Source organism: Stegostoma tigrinum, chromosome 40, assembly GCF_030684315.1.
Source record: "Stegostoma tigrinum isolate sSteTig4 chromosome 40, sSteTig4.hap1, whole genome shotgun sequence".
NCBI classification, from domain to species: Eukaryota; Metazoa; Chordata; class Chondrichthyes; order Orectolobiformes; family Stegostomatidae; genus Stegostoma; species Stegostoma tigrinum.
In genome coordinates, this window is record NC_081393.1 from 1,466,902 (window position 1) to 1,482,359 (window position 15,458).

Below are 15,458 nucleotides of genomic sequence, written 5' to 3' on the forward strand. Positions count from 1 at the left end.
TGGATTACTACTGCTATTTTTAGACCTTCATAGAATCTCCCTTGCCCCTTAAAAAGGGGGACCAGTGTTTTGGAACAATGGTCTTTCATTCTGATGTTGCCTGATCTGCTGACTTATGTCCAGCAATATTTTGCCTAAATTTCAAATTTCCAGAATCCACAGTATTTGGCTTTGGCTAATACACTGTGACCTGGAGTGTTTGAGTTTAGGAGCATAGATGAATTCTGGGGGAAGTGACTCAAACTTAGAAGGGAGTCAGCAGTGTTCCACGGCAATCAGTACTGCGTCCAATTTTGTTTGTCATTTGTATAAATGATTTAGACGACAATATGAAAAACATGGTTAGTAATTTTGCAGATGACACCAACATTGGTGGTGTAATGGACAGTAAAGGAGGTTGTCTCAGGTCTGGACAATGGGCCGAGGAGTGGCAGATAGAGTTTAATTTGGATAAATGCAAGGTATTGCATTTTGGTAAAACAACAGGGGCAGGACTCGTATAGTCAAAAGTAGGGCCTTGGGTATTGTTGTAGAACAAAGAGATCAATGGGTTCGGGTACATAATTCTTTGAAGTTTGCATCACATGTAGACAGGGTCATTAATAAGGTGTTGAGCACACTTGCGTTCATTGCTTAAACCTTTGAGTTTCAGGAGTTGGAATGTCATATTGAAGTTGTACAGGGCGCTGGGGAGACCTCTTCTAGAACACCATCGAGTTCCTGTTCCCCTTGTAGGAAGGATACTACCAAGCTAGAGAGAATTCAGAAGAGATTTACAAGGATGTTTCCAGGAATGGAAGGTTTGAGTTATGTGGGGAGAGGCTGGATAGCATGGGACATTTATCACTGGAGCGTAGGAGGTTTTCAGGTGACCCGATAGAGGTTTATGAATTTATGAGAGGGGTATAGATAGACAAATGGCAGGTGTGTTTTCCCCATGGTGGGGGATTTCAAGACTAGGGGGCATTTTTTAAGGTGAGGGGACAGAGATTTAAAAAGCAGCAACTTTTTTTACGCAGAGAGTGTTCTTGTGTGGAATGAACTTCCACAGGAAGTAATGGATGCAAGTACTGTTACAATGTTTAAAAGACATTTCGATGAGTATATGAATCAGAAGGTTTTGGAGGAACATGAGCCAAGCACAGGCAGGTGGGACTTGTTTAATTTGGGATTATGATCGGCCTGGAGTAGTTGGACCGAAGGGTCTGTTTCTATGCTGAATGACTCTAAAACCGAAGGAGAGACCAGTTGGGATGCATGACCTGTTCCTGCGTTGTAAATTCAATGTAAGTCCATTTAACATTTTGCAGTCAACATGGCTTTGTGAGGGGCAGGTCATGCCTCACAAACCTTATCGGGATCTTTGAGGATGTGACTAGAAAAGTTGATGAGGGTCGAGCTGTGGATGTGGTGTATATGGACTTCAGCAAGGCATTTGATAAGGTTCCCCATGGTAGGCTCATTCAGAAGGTCAGGAGGAATGGGATACAGGGGAACTTAGCTGCCTGGATACAGAATTGGCTGGCCAACAGAAGGCAGCGAGTGGTAGTAGAAGGAAAATATTCTGCCTGGAAGTCAGTGGTGAGTGGGGTTCCACAGGGCTCTGTCCTTGGGCCTCTACTGTTTGTAATTTTTATTAATGACTTGGATGACGGGATTGAAGGATGGGTCAGCAAGTTTGCAGACGACACAAAGGTCGGAGGTGTCGTTGACAGTATAGAGGGCTGTTGTAGGCTGCAGCGGGACATTGACAGGATGCAGAGATGGGCTGAGAGGTGGCAGATGGAGTTCAACCTGGATAAATGCGAGGTGATGCATTTCGGAAGGTCGAATTTGAAAGCTGAGTACAGGATTAAGGATAGGATTCTTGGCAGTGTGGAGGAACAGAGGGATCTTGGTGTGCAGATACATAGATCCCTTAAAATGGCCACCCAAGTGGACAGGGTTGTTAAGAAAGCATATGGTGTTTTGGCTTTCATTAACAGGGGGATTGAGTTTAAGAGTCGTGAGATCTTGTTGCAGCTCTATAAAACTTTGGTTAGACTGCACTTGGAATACTGCGTCCAGTTCTGGGCACCCTATTATAGGAAAGATGTGGATGCTTTGGAGAGGGTTCAGAGGAGGTTTACCAGGATGCTGCCTGGACTGGAGGGCTTATTTTATGAAGAGAGGTTGACTGAGCTCGGTCTCTTTTCGTTTGGAGAAAAGGAGGAGGAGAGGGGACCTAATTGTGGTATACAAGATAATGAGAGGCATAGATAGAGTTGATAGCCAGAGACTATTTCCCAGGGCAGAAATGGCTAACACGAGGGGTCATAGTTTTAAGCTGGTTAGAGGAAAGTATAGAGGGGATGTTAGAGGCGGGTTCTTTACACAGAGAGTTGTGAGAGCATGGAATGCGTTGCCAGCAGCAGTTGTGGAAGCAAGGTCATTGGGGACATTTAAGAGACTGCTGGACATGCAAATGGTCACAGAAATTTGAGGGTGCATACATGAGGATCAATGGTCGGCACAACATTGTGGGCTGAAGGGCCTGTTCTGTGCTGTACTGTTCTATGTTCTATGTTCTAACGTAAAACAGGAAACTGCATGCAAAGAATCTGTACTTAAATTGGCAATTAAATTCAGATTTTTAGCACTGCTTGGGAAGATATTATCCATGATCAGTTATTATTGCCTAAGAAATTTGTATGCTTTGAGAACTAAAAATATTAAAGTGCAAAGATAAAACAATTGAACGAGATTAAATTCAGCTGAGGGGAGTTATGCATTGAAATCAGAATTTAAACAATAGCAATATTGCAACAACGCAAAATGGTTTAGTATTTGAAATGCTGCTTCACCTCACAATGAATCATGTTCTCCTTACAGCACTGCATCAATCCTAACCAAAATCTAATTTATCCTTTTCCCAATTTCAGTCATTTTTAATGGTGTTTTTTATTATAAAATTTGCTTCTGCTTGCTGGAGAGTTTTTTTCTGAGGACTAGTTTCCTTCACATCCCTGTGGCTTGCCAAAGAGAAACTTGGAAGGAAAACAGGTTACACTCATAAGTGTAGGCCAGAAATGGATTATGGTCACAGGGTTTGAAATCAAGACTGAAATTCCTTATCTGGCATTGAGAAAAAGCTGCACTGTCTTTCGGATGAGATCAGGTTATAGTCCAACAGGTTTATTTGAAATCACAAGTTTTTGGAGAGTAGCCGCTTCATCAGGTGAAGTCACCTGAGAAGGGGCTGCACCACAATAGCTTGTGATTTCAAATAAACCTGTTGGACTATGACCTGGTGTCATGTGAATTCTGACTTTGTCCATCCCTGGTCTAACACCAGCACCACCCCCATCTCGGATGGAAGGTTAACCCAGCCACAAGTGCTCTGAAAGGTGGATGCAAAAGAGCTTGTGCCACTATTTAAAGAAGATCACGGGACAGTCTTCCCTGTGTTTTAGCTAGTATTTATTTCTCAACCAACACCACTGAAAAACTAATGATCTAGTCATTATCATGTTCATGTTTGTGGGAGTTTGCTGTACACAAATTGAGATGCTACATTTCCACCTTATAGCAGTGACTACATTTCAAATGTATTTCCTGAGTTGTGAAGCAGCTTGGATCATCTAAAGTCATGAAAGGCATAGCAGAAATGCAAGTTTTCTTTTCCCCCGGTATCGGCATTGTACAAGGAACATTATCTGGACTTGACGCTCAAGTCTCTCAGAGAGAGAATTAAACCCACAGCTTTCTGACTCAGAGTGAGAATAATTTGTGCTGAATAGAGCTGACCCTACAGAGGTGAGCCTAGGGCTACTGCTAATGCCCATGAACCCTCTTCAGTTACTTTCGAATCATGATGTGCATAACATATGATGCATTTCTTTATGTTACTATGGATAGACAAAAAATATAAAAGATGTCACCGGAGGTTAAAAACACCAACACTCTGGTTTGGAAAGGAAGTGGTTAAGCCACTGGTAAAGTGACAGCTTGGAGAAGACCAGGGTTCTGGGGCCAAAACCCCCACTGGAGATGGAGCATAAAATTCATGAGCTCCCATTACTGTACTGAGGAAGTGCTGTGTTTTTAGGAGTTTAGATTGCAGTTCTGTCTGTATCCTCCAACGAGCACATAAAATCCTCAACCAAAGTCATTGGAACAAATTATCTGAATCATTACCAAATTGCCAACTTGTGGGATCTTGCTGTGCACAAATTGAGATGTCACATTTCCTACCTCACAAAAGTGACTACATTTCAAAAATGTTTTGTTGCCTAAGAAATGTTTTATAGCATTCAGAGATTGTAAAGATGCAATTGAAAAGCAAGTGTTCCTTTGTTTCGAAAGATGTTTTAAATTTTACTTCAAAGGAAGTTGGCAAACGGGAAGTGCAAAAAACATTTCTGTAGTGAGGAGTAAATGTAAAACGGATAAATTTCAGAGGTATCTGTTTTCAGGGCCATTGTAATTAGCAATGGGGCACAGATAGAAGACTGAATGAGTGGGCTGAATGGCCTATTGTCTTTTGATTTGTTTCCAGTCTGTTTACTGAATCTCTGCAGTGCACTTCCACCTAAAAACTGGGCCAAACCCTTATCCCGTGCAGTGGTGAAGGCCCTTTGAACACTTCAGGATAATTCCTCCCTCGTGATTTAGTATGAGATGGATTTTCCCAGCTGAATGCATGCAGGCACTTCCCACAACAGTTATAAAATTCGCTGGGCCTCTTGCCTAGATTTGTCATCCCTGCCTGGTTCCTCGCTCAAGTCGATGATGTGGACGTATTCCTCACCTCTGTGTTCTGCTGGCTGTGATGAATAAAAATGCCCAGAGCAGACAACAAACATTCAGATGGTGTCTGCTTCTTCCAACTGCCTTCATTGTAATTTAACTAAATCAAAGCTTGAACCAGGATGCTGCGGCACAACATTTCAGCATTTTATTACCTGACAGCTTACAATACACTCAATTTGCCAAACCTTGTAAGCGCAATGTCTTTTGTTTCATTCGATATTGAAATGCAGGCCTCTGACGGATCAATCATGGGGGCCAGGCAGTTCCCTGAAATGTTATTAAGTAGCAGAGGAAATTGGTTAAGGCGAACGGGTAATCCATCTTTGCTTTTATGTTTCTGAACCAACAAATATGAGAAGGTGTCAGCGCTTTGAAAGATTGTTTATGTGCTGTGGCTGGGAATGGGAAGGAGGGGGAGCAGTTATGGCAAAGCTGACAGTGAAGCATTCATCCTCCACACAACACTGAGCAAATTGCTTGTGGTGCGAGACAGGGCCCATAAATCACCAACATGCGATGCTGTACCTACAGTCTGTTACATCCCCCACAGATGACAGCCGCATAATAATATCTCAAGGCAACAGTGTACTCCTCACCCCGGTGGGTGGGGCAACATCAGCTCCACAGGATATAGTAGGTGTCAGAGGTGAAGGATTGGGGAGCTGGACCAGGTCACCTGTTAGACAATCCAAGATGCATTAAAAAAAAACCGAAATGCTTTAACTTTGGACGTGGGAAGTGGTGGGTCTTTGCACTTTGCACATACACACATTTATACACCGACATCTGCCAGTGGAAGGTTCAGAAGATGGAAGGGTTGATAAATCCTGGCTGCATATCCTCACATCAATAATTCGATCTCAGTTTCTCTGGCCTCAGTAATAATCGTCAGGCCAAATGAATGCCCACAAAGTGAGAGTGACAGTTTGCTATCTCCATCCACCCCTGTCAGACCTATTCATGGAACTATCTCAGACTGAGAAGTGTCCTCCTTCCTGTGAGGTTGCCAGATCCAGCTGGACATATGACCTCCTGGCAGATCTGAGGGATGGAGCTTCCACTGGGAGAGTCGCATATGTTTCTCTCCCACTCTTCTGTGTCAGTGTGCGTTCACATAGAACCCAGGCTACATTACCGGGGTGGCAGGTTGCAATTGGAAAGCATCACACACACAGGAGCAAAAGAAAACTGCAGATCAGAGAAAACAAGGATCGTCTGGAAGGATGCGCAATACTCTGGAGTTGGGAATATGTATGTCAGCTGCTCCAGCTTTGCCCAGTGTCTGTGAAAAAAAATGACAGCCAAGAAATGGCTCGTAAATTTCATTTAATCAGCCAGAATTAATTTGCAGCTTAAATATTAATTTGCAAATCTTCCCAACATTATTCAAATCATGACCTGACATTAATTGGAAGCTTGGGCCTGATTTAGAATGCCTCACATTGATATAAAAAAATACATTCCTGCTCAATGATTCTTATACTCGACATTGTTTAGACCTAGGCATTCCTGTCCTAGCACAGCTGAGCACCTTTAAAAAGAATTTGGGACCAGGCAGAAATATCTGCAGCTTCAGAGGTCAGGTGTTGTCCTAACTGGAATGACCCAGGGAGTGGGAATGCTGACATTTCTATCCAATTATTTCCATAAACTAGCATGAAATGAAAATGCTGAGTCCTTAAAAGTGTGCAGACGTGATCTTACACGTGTATGTGTTGACAATAACTGATTCTGCATGAATGATAGAGAATGAAGGATTCTTTTACCTTGGCAAAGATGATATAAGACCTGCACATTAGGAGCAATGCTATGGCCATGTGTTTGCTCAATGTTGCTAGCCTATTCACAAATTTGCGTCTCAGGGAAGAGATTGACATTTACAGAGTATCACAATATCATTGCAGCGTAGATGGACATCTATTGTCTCTATCGGTGTTAATGGAACTTAACAACTCGTGCAGTTGTGTTCAGTGTTACCAGGTTATACCTAAATAAATGGTGTTGCTGTGGGATCGTCTCTAGGCCCAGCTCACATAAAGACTTTGTCACGTTCTACAAATATTGCATTTTTGATGGAATAGCATCTCACGTCGTATGCCTTGCATATTTACAATATGTAGATAATATGTTAGCTATATTTGATTTATATATGCTCAACTTCATCTTCCAATTGGAGCACTTGAACAAACTCCCTTTCCTCGATGTGCCAGTTGAAAAGTGTTCGATTGGGTTCTCTGCTTTGTCTGCAACAAGCCTGTCTTCACCAGTGTTTGCACATGTTGGGATGCCTATAGCTTTCATGCTGTAATGTTAACCTTATCAGCAAGTTTGTAAATTTAAACAATGCTATTTGCTTACAACACAAGTTTGATGCCCAAATACATTGCATCAAAGCTATCCAGTGGATGATCCATCTCGGCATCCTCCAGAGATCCCCAGTACCACAGCTTCAAGTCTCCAGCCAGTGGGGCAAAGTCTATGTTGGTTGGAGTCATACCTGGCACATGAGAAGATGGTTGTGGTTGTTAAAGGTCTGTCATTTCAGCTCCAGGACATCTCTGCAGGAGTTCTTCAGGACAGTGTTCAAGGCCCAACTGTCTTCAGCTGATTCATCAAAGACCTTCCCTCCATCATAAGGCCAAAAGTAGCAATGTTCACCAATGATTGCACAACGTTGAGCACCATTCGTGAATCCTCAGATGCTGAAGCAACCCATGTTTAAATGCAACAAGAACTGAACAATATCCAGGCTTGAGCTGTCAAGTGACAAGTAGCATTCATGCTGCACAATGCAAAGCAATGACCATCTCCAGTAAGAGACAATCTAAACATTGCCCCCTGACATTCAATGGTGATCCCATCACTGAATGCCCCATAGTCACATTGAGCAGAATCTCAACTGGCCGCGAATGTCCAGCATTCAGTGTGATTGCTCACCGTTTCCTGAAAATCCTGAATGTGTCAACAATTACACTAATCACTGATGTAAGATTATCACTCAGGCTTGCAATGTGGCTGCCCTAAGATTACTAGAACCTACATAGATAACATGCAGGGCTCAGCCCTCTAAGCAAAATGCATTTTGTCCAGTTGTTGTGCCTTTTTAATTAAATAAAAGCATGGGGAGCATTAATCCCTGATGTGTTTCCTTTGGCGACACCTTGGCTAAGCAGTTGCCTGAATAAGCCCTGTTTCTCTTGCAATATAGGATGTTGTTCCCTTTGAAATTTGGCATTCTCCTGTCTGTCTTGATGAGTGCAGATTTCATTTTAATTAGTAAATCAATTCTTTGCCCCACACTCCCACAGCTAGTCCTTTGTTGAAATTCTAGAGTTGAGGAGAGCACATGTTTCATTGTTATGGCTGACAATGTGCTCAAAGCCTGAGATGAGGTTATTGGTGTCCCATCCAAGCTGCTGCTACAGCGGGTGCAACATGACCGAGTGGCACCCAGTCCCTGCATAAGTTTCTGTTAACTTTAATTTTAATTTGAAGTTCATTATCTTTTGTACCTCTTCAGAAAGGAAGCAGAATTTGATTTTGATGGATGACAGTGCCATTCTATTGACTTGACAGCAACAATCATTGTAATTGGTCTGCATTGATTTCAAGATGAAGCACTTTCTGGAGAGCTGATGCTGAACTAGACAAGTTATGTAAAAAACATCCATCCTAGTTTTTGGAGGGCTTATTTGGCTTAAGTGGCCATATCTCCTATTCTTATTAATTATTCTTATCAGTTGTCAACCATGCTGAGGCTGAGAAAGAATGAGGAGTTTATGTCTCAATCCGCAATGTTTCCAACCAAATAAGACCAATTAAATATAAAAACAGAAAATATTGGAATCGCTTAGCTTGTCAGGCTGCATCTGTGGAGAAAGGAGCAGAGTTAATGGCTTTGGCCTGTAGCCATTCAATAGAATTAAGTAAAGTTAGAAATGTAATAGGTTCTCAGGCAGCGAAAGGAGGGAAGGTGTGGAAAAAAAGGCAACATCTATCAATGGAGGAGAGTGGAATTAAATGACAGAAGGTTTCATGGGGCAAAAGCAAAGGGAATGATAATTGGGCCAGAAAAGAAGCAAAAGATGTGTCTTAATGAGGTGTGGACAAGGTCAGAAATCACACGACACCAGGAGACAACAGGGAGGCAATAACCTAGTGGTATTATCATTGGAACTGTTAATCCAGCAACCCAGATAATGTTCCGAGGACCCAGGTTCGAATCCTGCCACGGAAGATGGTAGAATTTGAATTCAACAAAATATCTGGAGTTAAGAATCTAATGATGACCCATGAAGCCATTGTCAATTGTTGGAAAAAATCCATCTGGTTCACTAATGTCCTTTAGGGAAGGAAACTGCCATCCTTATCTGGTCTGGCCTGCAAATGACTCCAGACCCACAGCAATGTGGTTGACTCTTAACTGCTCTCTGGGCAATTAAGGATGGGCAACAAATGTCTGGCCAGTGATGCCCTCATCCTGTGAATGAATAAAGGAGGTTACAGTCCAATGGGTTTATTTGAAAACACAAGCTTTTGGAGCCTCAATCCTTCTTCAGCTTTGAGAGAGGTAGTATCAGACACAGAATTTATAAGTAAACAATTAAAGGGTCATACCGCTGATGAGGATGTACTAAACAAACCTAAGATGCTGTTAAATCTTTAATCAGTTATAAGGTGTTAACTGACTGATTAACTGATTAAAGATTTAACAGCATCTTAGGTTTGTTCAGTACATCCTCATCAGTGGCGTGACCCTTTAATTGTTTACTTATAAATTCTGTGTCTGATACTACCTCTTTCACTAACACCTGATGAAGGAACTAAGCTCCAAAAGCTTGTGTTTTCAAATAAACCCGTTGGACTATAACCTGTTGGCGTTGTGTGATTTCTAACCTTGTCCACCCTCGTCCAACACCAGCACTTCCACATTATGGAAGGTTTGGATTGCAGGTGTGCAGCCATCTGAAGACAGAGCAAAGAATTTGAGAAAGAAGCAAATAAAACAGCAACAACATGAAAAAAAATGGGCGCAGAGGTTTTAGTCTAAAACTATTGAACTCACTGTTGTTAACAAAGTATGGAGCTGGATGAACACAGCAGGCGAAACAGCATCTCAGGAGCACAAAAGCTGATGCTTCGGGCCTAGAACTCACTGTTGTGTCCATTTAACTGAGGTACTGTTACTCAAATGAGTGTTGAACTTCTTGGGATCAGCCCGGGAGGACAAGAACAGAAAGATTGACATTTGAAATGTTAGGTGACAGACCTTGCCTTTTGAATAAAAACAAAATTGCTGAAAAATACTCAGCAGGTCTGGCAGCATCTGTAAAGGAATAAACTGAGTTAACGTTTTGAGTCCAGTGACCCTTCCTCAAAACTGGGTCACCAGACCCAAAATGTTCACTCTGTTTTTCCCTTCACAGATGCTGCCAGACCTGCTGAGATTTTCCAGCAATTTTGTTTTTGTTCCTGATGTACAGCAATGCTTTCAGTTCTTACTTTTTGAATGTGGGCAGTGGTCCAGTCTACGTTTCATCTCCCTAGAACAGACAGGACCACCATATAAACATTGAGTACAGTTTACTTCATTAAAAAAAGTATGAGTCGAAAATTGAATCACTTTGAAGGAGTGTTTGAGGCCTTGGATAATGAGACAGAAAGAGGTAAAAAAGCAGGTATTGTATCTCCTGCGTTTGTGTGGAAATGAAGCAAGTGACTAAGAGTGGACCAGACTGTTGTCGAGGGAATGGCCCTTCTGGATTGCTGACTGAGGAAGGGAGGAAGATGTGCCCTGAGTTGTGGCATCGCACTGGCAGAAACTGCAGAGGATGATCCGATGACTGCCGAGGTGGAAGATGAGAACAAAAGGAATCCTAACAATTTCTGGGTGGGAGCAGAAAGACATGAAAGTGCAAGTGAGGAACAACTAAGAGCTCAGAAAACGCGCTAATGGTCGGGGGAATCCTCATTTGAAAAAGGAAGACATGATAAGCGCAAGGTTGGAGTATCTGAACAGATAGTTAAAGCAGTCGAGTAGACCAGGAGATGCTGACACACTTTGAACATTGGCTCCAGTTTGGATCATGACGTACCATAGAGATCAAGGGTCAGCTTGTGACTTGTGGAAGGCACAGTTTTCACTGTGAGAGGTTCACTTAGCCTATAGTCAGATCTAGCAAGCAATCAAAGAGGGAGAAAATCAGTCATGTTGACATGCAGTTTTCTAAATTGCCAAAATGTCATCGTTACAAGAAAATATTGTGGAGTTGTAGTACAAGGAAGGCAATTTATTAAAGGTATTTGATTTCCTTTATGGCTGTCTCATATTAGTATTGCTGAGAAGCACAAAACATTCTACAAATGGAGTGCATTCAGTCTCACTGTGTTTCGCAGATGCTGGAATGAAATATAATTTGTCCCTCTGCATCTAATTATCTGTCAGCTCCCGATAGTTTGTTTTCTAAATCACCATAACAGCCACAAACTCACAGGTCATAAAGAAAGTGATTCAGCTCAGACAGCTGGCTAATGGGAGACTAGGAACTGTCAACCAAAAAAATTACAGGTGAGCCATGACATGCATTCGTAAACAGTGTCTGGCAACATCAGGGGACACCTTCTCTCACTTTGCCACAGAGATGTTGAAGCTTTGCTTCAGATGGATTCCTCACTGAAACTGAGACCAAAAGCCTGACCAAACCAAAATGGTGAGTTGACATATCAATGTGAATTTTAAACGGGATGCATGTCACGTATCTGTGGGATGCTAAAAAAAACCGTAATATTTATTTATTTATTTATTTAATATTTAATATAGACTTGCTGTGTTCATGCATTCTTTCCTGTATCTCAGAAAGTCATTTGTTCAACTGCAATTTAGGAGACACTGACAAAATATCTGGGCTAAGACTCACAGGACTAAAGTGGTGCTACACTGTTGATAGTGCTCTGTTTCAGATGAGACATTAAATTAGGTCCTACCTGCCCTCAAATAAACATAAAAGATCCCATCTCCAAGGAGGAGAGCATTCCTAACCAATATTTAGCCCTCAGCCAGTGGCATTAAAACTTATCACCTGGCCCTTCCTTTGCTCTAGCTTGTAGGAGTTTGCTTTTCACACATTGGCTGCCGCATTCCCTGCATTATAACAGTGAATACTCTTCAAAAGTAGATCAGTGGTTGTAAAGCACAATGGGAGGTCCTGAGGTGGTAAAGATGCTGTGGAAATTTGTGTACCTTCTAATCCATACGAGGGAAATCCAAGGGCCACCTCCGGCAATTGGGGGCTTTACATGTGGCCATCAAGTGGTATTGCCTCCAGAAAGATTTGTCAAGCCACCCACCAGAGGGTTCTAAGAAATATTTAGGGGAGTGGGAATCAGAGAAGAGGGAAAGGAGCTCTGATAGCCTGCTTTTTTACCTGTCATGCCTGACAACAGAGAGTAGCCTGACAGTGTTTCTCCAGTTGGGAAAGGAGTGCACTTGCCATAAGTGAGGAGGAGACACTGTGAGAGCAGCATGGAGACTTCCAACAAAAGTCACCCTATACTTGGCACCTGATTCCTGCTGATTCACTGATAAGGCTAAATACCTCAATAGATAAACAAGTGTAAGTGTCAGTAGATACAGTTTAGTTTGGTCATAAAATATACCAGCAGCTGTACGCAACAAATATTTTCATCAATCCAACACACAGTTTTATTTCTCAGTTCAATGGTTTCCTGATCAATAATTATTTCATCCCATAATCATAACACAAAAACAACATTGGCAAAAAATATGGGCTGAATCCTACAGTTTTTTGACAAAGTTGTGTGAAGTTTTCTGGAGGGATTTCTGCCACAAGGCCAAGCAAAATTGCTTGCTGTGTCTGATCAAATCTGCCTCATTAACTACCTAGTCCACCTGTACTTCATATCTGATTGCATCCCCATCTTCCATTTGCTATTTCCAGAACAACTCACCACTGAGTGATATCCCAGTATTTACTGGCATCCCTTGTACTTGTGCCATGTTGAAAAGGGCATTATGCATCCAGACAATCAGTGTTGGTCTAGAGCTGTCCTGCTTGGTTCCTGACATTTGCCTTGGCCATGGCAGATAGGAGGAAATTGGTGCTGTGCTTTATGGTCATTGACCTGGATGTCCCACTGGATAGGGTGGTTCAGACACAGGACTTCCTCTTCCCCTTGGGCCAGCAGTGGATGCCATAGCACCTGGTCTGAGGTTGCCAAGCATTAAAGCAGCCTCACCTGGTTGGGAGAAATGCCCATCTCTGTAGGCAGAAGATCAGTGGCCTACTCTATGTTGCTAGCGTAAGTGCCACCAATCTCTGTCTGATTCCTCACATGCACTCAGTCACTGGTACTTGTACCCACCTCCCACTAAGGCTCATATTCTACCACTCTCAGTATTGCCTGCAACATTGTCCCTCACTCACTGTCACCTATGCCTATGATGCATTGCTTACTCATGTGCTTGGAGCACCTTCTCAACTGCAGCAAACCTAACAGCTGTGCCATCCACTTTCATCTCCCTTAGTGCCTGCTTCTCAGTCTTACCAGGAAGAAAGTAGCCCCCAGCAGGACAAAAGGAGTCAAGGCCAGTGGTGAGCTGCCCAGCATTTGGCTCCTAACCCCTCACATCCTGAGAGCATCCTGACCCTGACCACCCCGAGCAGTTGACTGTTACCGAGTCCCTGGACTAGTATTGGAGCCTGCCCTCAGCTTACTGAGCTGGGACCCCCTCTTTGACATGACCAAAGCCTGCTAACAACCAGACAAGCTTCCCTCTTTTATGCCTGCACTAAATTGCAAAGCCAGACGGAAGTGATATGTTCCTGGTGCCATGGCTGATGAGGCAAAGTGCAAAGAGGTAAGACAGTGCAAGGCAGGGATGATATGAGAATCTAGTTGGGCTCAGAGTGAGTGAGTGCTGTGAGAGTGATTGAAGAGCCCAGAGATGCAGCTTGGTCTAGTCCTTGAGCCTGGTATGTGTCCCTGAGTGCACAGTGTCCTCACTGCAGCATTACAATGAGAGTTGTCAGTGCAACCCAAGGTACAGCACTGAAGCGCAGAAGAGGCCTGTAAGTGGATCTGTGGTGTACCATGGGGGGGGGGGGGGGGGGGGGGGTTTGTTTTTAAATACTGGCACTTGTCAGATGCCACTGTCCATGGATGTAGGGTGTACGTGGCCAGAGACAGTGGACCATGTCTTGAGATGTTGCTACACTATTTCCAACATTAGGCCGCTTCTGACTGATCAGGGAGCTGAATTCGCCAGGTGCACCGCCTGGATTCCCTGTTGAGTTTTCTCAAGATCCAGGTTGTTTCCTGAGTGTGGTAAGATAGAAAGGTGAATATTAATGGGCTGTTAGCAAGTGTTTGACAAGTTTAATCCTCATTAACTGATAACTAACTGTCAACTGGCAAGGAACTTGTCACGTTGCTTGTCAAAGCATAAAAGATTGAACAAGATACTCCTGATGTCCAAATAGGACTCACCAGACTTCACATCTGATTCTACCATAAATCTCACCATAGCCCATCTTACTCATATCCTGATAAGATTCCACCCTTTATGTCTATTTGCTATCTTTAAGTAAAAATTAATACCTCAGATTAATTGGAAAAAGCTGATGGCATAGTGGTGCAGTCAATGGGTTATTAATACAGAGGTCAAGGCGAATACTTTGAATACATGGTCCCAATCCTGCTATGACACCTGGTGGAATTTAAATTTAAATCATAATTCTGGAATTAAAAGTCATTGTCGGTAATGACAACAATGATGCTGTTATCAATTGTATTGAAAACCCCACGTGATTCACTAATGCCCTTGAAGGATGGAAATTTGCCTTTCTTGCCCATTTGGCTGACATGTGACTCCAGACCCTCAGCAATATGCTAATCCCTGAAATGGCTGAGCAAACCATTCAGCTGAGTGGCTATAATTGCTGGCATCATATCCATGTATATAAACGAATATGTTAACTGATTTCTTGAAAGTTTTTTTTTAGATTCCCTACAGTGTGGAAACAGGCCCTTCAATCCAACAAGTCCACACAGCCCTTTGGAGCATCCCACCCAGCCCCATCCCCCTATAACACACACACACCCCTGGGCACTATGAGCAATTTAGCATGGCCGATCCACCTAACCTGCACATCTTTGGACTGTGGGAGGAAACCGGAGCACCCGGAGGAAACCCACGCAGACACGGGGAGAATGTGCAAACTCCACACAGACAAGTCGCCCAAGGGTGGAATCGAACCCGGGTCCCTGGCGCAGTGAGGCTGCAGTGCTAACCACTGAGACACGGTGCCACCCAAATCTTAATGTACTGCAGGTTTAAATGTAACACTTTCAAGGTACTGTACAGAGTATAGTTTAGATGGGGAACCCATGATTTCTAATTAAATCTAATTAACTTCTAACCAAAGGAGGGGCCTTCGTACAAATGCCAGACAATTTTTTGGGAGTCATTTCTAACATAATTATTTTTATGCAACATAGCCCTCAACAGCTGAAGAAAAAGTATTTAGGGGCCCTGCAGCCCAACTAATTGTTCACCTCTATTCTAGTTTCATTCTTACCTTTTGCATTCTTATCTATGCATTTCCTGTCAATTCGTGCCTGAACAAATGCCTATGTTGGCAGTTATA